Source organism: Gossypium arboreum, chromosome 3, assembly GCF_025698485.1.
Source record: "Gossypium arboreum isolate Shixiya-1 chromosome 3, ASM2569848v2, whole genome shotgun sequence".
Taxonomy (NCBI): domain Eukaryota; kingdom Viridiplantae; phylum Streptophyta; class Magnoliopsida; order Malvales; family Malvaceae; genus Gossypium; species Gossypium arboreum.
Genome location: NC_069072.1, coordinates 127,653,736 through 127,659,735, shown reverse-complemented (window position 1 = coordinate 127,659,735; position 6,000 = coordinate 127,653,736). Strand labels below are relative to the sequence as shown.

The window sequence follows — 6,000 nt, the reverse complement described above, 5'->3', positions numbered from 1 at the left end:
TAGTTTATTCTGCAGAATAGCTGAGGATACTGCGTTTAGCCCCACATGTGATGCCTTGTCCAACGTCCGCTTATTTGCTAAAAGCTCCTTTAATAATTTTATTGCGTTTGGGATTTTTGATAGTGCTTCAATAAATGGTAAGTTAATGTGTAAATTTTTTAAGAGTTTAAAGAATTTACCAAATTGTTCATCTAAGCAGTCCTTCCTTATCGCGTTGGGGTATGGCACACTAGGTTTATATTCAACACTCACTGATTTGTTTTTATTATGACCTACCTCACCTTGGCCTCTGCTCACCACAGTTTCTCGCCTCGGTTCTGGCTCGGGTGTGGCTAACCCTTCCTCATATTGACTAGTAATTGCGTTGAATTGCTCCCTTGGGTTAGATTCTGTGTTGCTTGGTAGGCTACCTTGTGGTCGTTCAGAAATCATCTTGGCAAGCTGTCCAATCTAAATTTCGAGCCCTTGGATCGACACTTGTTGATTTTTAAGTGTTGTCTTGGTATTCTGGAAACGAGTTTCTGACACTGAGATAAATTTAGATAGCATGTCTTCAAGGTTTGGTTTCTTTTCCTGTTGATATAGTGGTTGTTGAAAACTCATAGGATTCTGTGGCCTTTGATTCCCTTGACCACCCCAGGAGAAATTTGGGTGGTTCCTCCAACCTGCATTATAAGTGTTATTATATAGGTTATTTTGGGGTTTAGAGTTATTGTTACCCATATATTGGACTTGTTCCTCCTTGATGCTAGGGTTGAAGGGTTGATATTCTGTGCATGCTCCTCCTCCATTCGAATCGCACCTCATTACTGGATGTACCTGAGTAGAACCACACAAACCATCAATCTTTTTATTTAAGAGTTCTACTTGGTTAGATAGCATAGTAACCACGTCGAGGTTGAAGACACTGACTGCTTTTGTCGGCTTTGTTCTCATAACTTGCCACTGATAGTTATTCAGTGACATCTCTTCAATGAACTCGTAAGCCGTTTCAGGTGTCTTATTATTGATAGTTCCTCCACCGGCTGCATCAATCATCTGTCAAGTCGAAGGATTCAGGCCATTATGGAACGTTTGAACCAGTAGCCAAAGTGGTAACCCATGGTGAGGGCACCTTCTCAAAAGGTCCTTGTATCTCTCTCATGCATCGTAGAGTGGTTCTAAATCCATCTGTACAAAAGAAAAGATATCATTACGTAATTTGGCTGTTTTAGCCGGTGGAAAATATTTTAATAAAAAATTTTTCGGTCATTTGTTCCCAGGTAGTGATTGACCCTTGAGGTAACGAGTTCAACCATTGTTTAGCCTTATTCCTTAATGAAAAGGGAAACAACCAAAGACGTATGACATCATCAGAAATGCCATTGATTTTAAATATACCGCAAAATTCTAGGAAATTTGCCAAGTGAGCGTTGGGATCCTCGTCCTGCAAACCATCAAACTGAACAAACTGTTGTATCATTTGAATTGTGTTAGGTTTCAGTTTAAAATTATTTGCAGCAATAGCAGGTCTAACTATACTTGACTCAGTTCTTGTTAAATTAGGTTTAACGTAATCATACATAGTGCGCGGAGCAGGATTCTGGTTAACAACAATCGCAGGAGGTAGCGAATTTTCTTGGTTTTCAACCATCTCCTCAGTTATGGTTTGAATATCATCATCTTACTCGTTCTCTGTGTATCTTAAGCTTCGTCTTATTTCTCTTTGGTTTCTAAGAACTGTGCAATCGATTTCACTGTCAAAAAGTAGTGGTCCTGACGGGTTTCTTCTAGTCATAAACTATAAAAACCTGCCAAGAGAAAGAAAAAGTAAATTAATAAATAATAATAAAAATAAAGTTAACTTTCAAGAAAAATAAATGGCTAAAGTAATAAAAATTGAGTGTTCCTAATATCTTAGTTCCCCGACAACGGCGCCAAAAACTTGATACGTGATTTTGTGTGATAAGTTTTATAAATTTATAATTAATCGTTCTTGAAATTAACTATTATCACGATGTAGGCAAGTGTACCTATTGAACAGTAGTATAGTTTTAGCAAAACCGAATTGTCGAACCCAATGGAGCTAAAAGTACTAGTAATGACTGTCTTTTTATTATCTAGCCTAGAATAATGGGGTTTATTTTAACTAAATAATTAACTAAACTAAGAAGTCACAGGAAATAGAATTGGGGAATTACTATTAGAAAAACGATTGAATTAAGACAATATCTAAGGAAAAATCCACCTAGACTTTACTTGTTATTTTGACTCCGAATCGGACGATTTATTCATTTGACTTGATCTGTAGAAATCCCTAAGTTATATTATTATCTCTCTCAAGACTAACAACGTCTAACCCTAGGTTGAATAATTGAAATCTATTTGTAATTAACTTCTTAGGGTTGCATTAACTCGATCTATGGATCCCCTTATTAGGTTTCACCCTGATCCGGCAAAATCTTGTCACCCTATCTCTAAGCGCGCAATCAACTCCGCTTAATTATGACAATTGTACTCTTAGACAGGGTCTATTCCTCCTCTGAATAAGAGCTTAACTTGAATTAATATCCTGGAATATCAAAACAAGAATTAAGAACACATAATTAAGAACAAGCCAAATATTTATCATACAATTCAGAAAATAATAACAAGATTCATCTTAGGTTTCATTCCCCTTAGGTATTTAGGGGATTTAGTTCATAACTAAAAAGGAAAACATCTCAGAAGAATAATGAATACAAAACATAAAGAAAACCCAAAACTCCTAAAGGGAAATTGAGGGGAGATCTTCAGTCTTGATGATGAATCTGGCTTCTGAAATGGATCAATCGGCTTTCTTCGAGTAATTCCTTCCTTCCTCCCTGTGCCTCCTATTTTTCCTCTCCTCTAGGGTGTATTTATAGGCTTTGGAATGCCTAAGAACCCTCAAAATTGGCATTTTTCAGATTGGACTCAACTTGGGCTCGGCAGGGACACGCCCGTGTGACACGCCCGTGTGCGATTACTTCAGGCCATGCTTGAGCCTGTTAGAATGGCACGGGCATATGTTCTACCTGTGTGAGTCGTGCTTCTATTCTACCAAATTGACACAGCCGTGTACTCTGCCCGTGTGAGGAAGTCCAGGCCGTGTTGATTTCGTACGTTAGCCCATTTTCTCTGTTTTTGGCCCGTTTCTAGTTCCTTTCGCTCTCCTATGCTCACCTAAGTATAAAACATGAAATTAAGGCATTCGGAGCATTGAATTCACCAAGTCTAAGGAAAAATCATCCTTAAAATGTGTTAAGCATGGGGTAAAAGTATGTATAAATTACAGTTTATCACTGCAACTTCACATGCCCGTGCGCCGCCTACAACACCGATTCTGACGCCCCAAGTTCCTTCTTTTTGCATTTGTTTACTCTTTTCTCTCTATTTTCTTTAAATATGTTACTTATGTCATGATTCCTTTGCTATATTGAACTATTTTTGAATATTCATAATTAGAATAGTAAAATACTTATGCTTTTTTAATAAATTTTTTTTTTCATTTTAGTTACTACATTATGATATACTCTTCCATTTTTCCTTGTTTCCATGAAATTTATGCCTACCCACATGCATTCATTCATTATTTCCATAATCCTCTAACTTGATATATTTAGTGGTTTTAGTTTTTATCATCTCGTACGTAAATCTTGTAAATCTCATAAAATATTCCATGCAGGTACAATGTCGTCCCCATGTGGTAAGAAGACCGCTGTTCCTGCCTCGAAGAAGAGGAAAGAAGTAGCGTTATCCTCGGGTCCTACCACGGAGATTAGGCATCCATTCCTCCAGGTTCCCTTAGGACTCTAGGAGGAATTATATCAGATATTTCGGGCCCGACCCCTAGGTGTGGGCCGCTGTATTGACTGGGCCGCACTCGAGCAGATTCAATTGGCTGACGCGGTCTGAGCCCTCCTAACGACTGACCCGTGGGGGCTCTTCTTCGAGATCGTCGTGCTGACGTATCTCGAGTTTACATTGGAACTCTGCTCAACGTTCCATCTTCAGACTGTCATGACCAACTTCGACGATCCTGGAACGGTCCAGTTTCGCCTCGGTGGTCTAGTACGCTAGTTGAGCGTACCCTAGTTTAGGATTGCACTAGGGCTATACATGGAGGAGTTCATGGACTAGAATGACCTCGACACCCTCCATGTCACAAGGATCCACCGACTCAGCCACCACCCTCCTCTCGTCTAGTTCATGCGGCGGCTTCATACGTTGACATCTCTGAGTGCCTTACACGATTTGAGCAGCAGTGTTTTCAGCGTTTTGATCACATTGTTGCTACACTTTACCAGATTTTTCATCACCTTCACATCTCATCGCCACCCCTACCTCGCGAACCATCTAGCGATGAAGATGTTTAAAAACTTTTATTTATTATTTTATGTTTTTTTACTTTTATTCTATTTTAAGAATACTTTTTATTTTTCTTTAAGCTTATTTTTATTAGGTTTTATAATTTTTATTTTACAAATTTTAATTTTGGCTATTTCATTACGTGTAATTATGCTTCTTTATATTCCCTAAAAGGTTCTTGATTCTATCACAGTTATAAAGAGCTCCAAAGCTCATCATCGCATAGGAACTAAAAACTCCACCGGTAAAGGTTTTCCACGATCGCCATGTCCTGCTCGACCACGACCATAGCTACCACCAGATATAATATTCTTTTGGCGTAGGATTTATGGATTAATGAACCTCGACCACCACCGGAGTATCCTTTTCCACTCTCCTCATTGCTTTGGCCGATTACTCTCTATCGCTCCAATTCAAGGAGTTCATTCATCATTTAGGAAGTTTCACTTCTGTCCCTTTCTTATGATTATAAATCTACCTTTTTCAATATATCTACCTTTGTATATTGAGGGCAATCTATCTTCTTCTCATGTGACTCACTCATATCACTATTAGAATGAATTTTAATTAACTTATGATTTTTATTAATATGTCTTGAATTAAAACATAGGCATTTATGCATTGATTGTTTAAACTTTAAGACATTAGGGAATCAAGCATGATAAGTTGATTTTTAAAGAATTAAAAACTTTTAGGTTGTTTCCCTAAGCATGACAAGTCTAAACATCAAAAAGCCATAATTTTTTTGTGAGATCTCGAGCCTTTAGAGCATCTATTATTTCTTTCATGCTCACTTTCATTATGAGTGCGTCAGTATTGAATTGTTATTCTAGAACTTGCTTGATTATGCATGTCAAGACTACGCCATTTGATTTGATATGTCAAAATGATAAAGGCACTTAAGTTTAACCCACTCACTCCACAAAAGCCTACCCTCATAATTAACCCTTAATGAACCCCTTTGAGCCTAACAAACCATTAATTAATTTACCCTCAATATTAACTCATAACCTATTATTGTTGAAATCCCCTAAATTGATCCCTATTTTTGTCGAGATTTGATTTGAATAAATTGCTTAGTTATGTTTTGTTCTTCTAAATATTTGACTTGTTCTAATATATATATATAAATTACTTTAATACATATTAGTAGTAATTCATCGTTTTTGAGCTTAAGTGTTAATCCCATATTCTGAGAAGAAGCTCACTTGTAGTCAGCTGATGACTAGTTATTTTTATAGCTAGGTAATTTTTCAATTCAATCTCGATTCTAACATCTTCTTTCAGCTTGTGACCACACCCTTAACCAAAGCCATGCTACAACCCTATAAAAGACCTTTTTGATTGATGTATCAGCTCAATTTATAGTGGTGGAGATTTGATGTTCAAACAAGCCTATGGTAATAACTTTTCATATTGACTAATGAGTGCTTTTATTAATGTCCTTAAACACCTTGAGTGATTTGAGTGAATCTTTAGTGAGGATGTTAAACTCTGTGATATTTTGATTAAAGATAATCACTTAGATGAGGGGAGACACTTATGTTTTTGTGATAAAATGCTCAACTTGGAATGTTTGAAACTTTGATGTACTTTTAGTTGAATTTTCAATGTATGAGTACTTATGGATTA

The 6,000-nt window shown here is 37.0% G+C and overlaps 1 non-coding gene across 1 annotated transcript; it reads left to right on the top strand.

The window, feature by feature from the left end:
- The first annotated feature begins 1,096 nt into the window (after nucleotides 1–1,096).
- Nucleotides 1,097–1,203, top strand: LOC128290734 (small nucleolar RNA R71). Its single transcript, XR_008280521.1, has one exon. It is a non-coding gene; the product is annotated as a small nucleolar RNA R71 (small nucleolar RNA).
- Nucleotides 1,204–6,000: the final 4,797 nt, after the last annotated feature.